The sequence below is a fragment of the Rhinopithecus bieti genome, unplaced genomic scaffold (assembly GCF_001698545.2).
Source record: "Rhinopithecus bieti isolate Rb0 unplaced genomic scaffold, ASM169854v2 scaffold_32207, whole genome shotgun sequence".
Taxonomy (NCBI): Eukaryota; Metazoa; Chordata; class Mammalia; order Primates; family Cercopithecidae; genus Rhinopithecus; species Rhinopithecus bieti.
The window spans coordinates 1-617 of NW_016890365.1; the positions used below are offsets into that span (position 1 = coordinate 1).

Below are 617 nucleotides of genomic sequence, written 5' to 3' on the forward strand. Positions count from 1 at the left end.
CAATGCAGATGTTCATAAAATCTTCTTTGCGTGTTGGGTCAAGCGGATTGTTCTGTGTTGTAATGGACAGTTCAATGGTGGACAGCTGCACATCTTTCCAGATCTCTCGGCTCACCTCTTGGGAAAGGGCATCCTGTGGTTGTGCCCAGTAAGATGTAAGCCTTCGTAATATTCTCCTGTACAAAAAAGGCCTTTGTACAGGGGTCTCCTTTGGTTCATTGGGAGGTCGCTCTGTAGGTCCCATATACAAGATAGAGGTTTCACGAGTCTGAGGCCACTCCTTAAGAGTGCTGAAGAAGTGGGCTACTTTGATTTTAGAGGCCTAGGATATCAGTACCTGCTAACTTTGATGCCAGTGTCTCTGAAGGATCCCCATCAAAGACCGGTCATTGCAAACACAGGCTGTTCCTTTTCACCCTTGATCAGCAAGACATCAAATGGAACTGTCTCTCCGTTCACAATGGCAAGTGTAGCATCAGTAATATGTTGGAGTTTGTTTCCACTTTCAGTAAGGAGGTTATGACTCAAACTACTGGTCTCTCCCAGTGGGATAAATCCAATGGGAATCTTACTGAAGGTAGCCTCATCTGTTCGTCGAAGAACTCCAGTAACAACCT

At 45.5% G+C, this 617-nt stretch overlaps 1 pseudogene; it reads right to left on the reverse strand.

The window, feature by feature from the left end:
* Positions 1–6: 6 nt before the first annotated feature.
* LOC108525901 (acylglycerol kinase, mitochondrial pseudogene) lies at positions 7–612 on the reverse strand (annotated as a pseudogene).
* Positions 613–617: the final 5 nt, after the last annotated feature.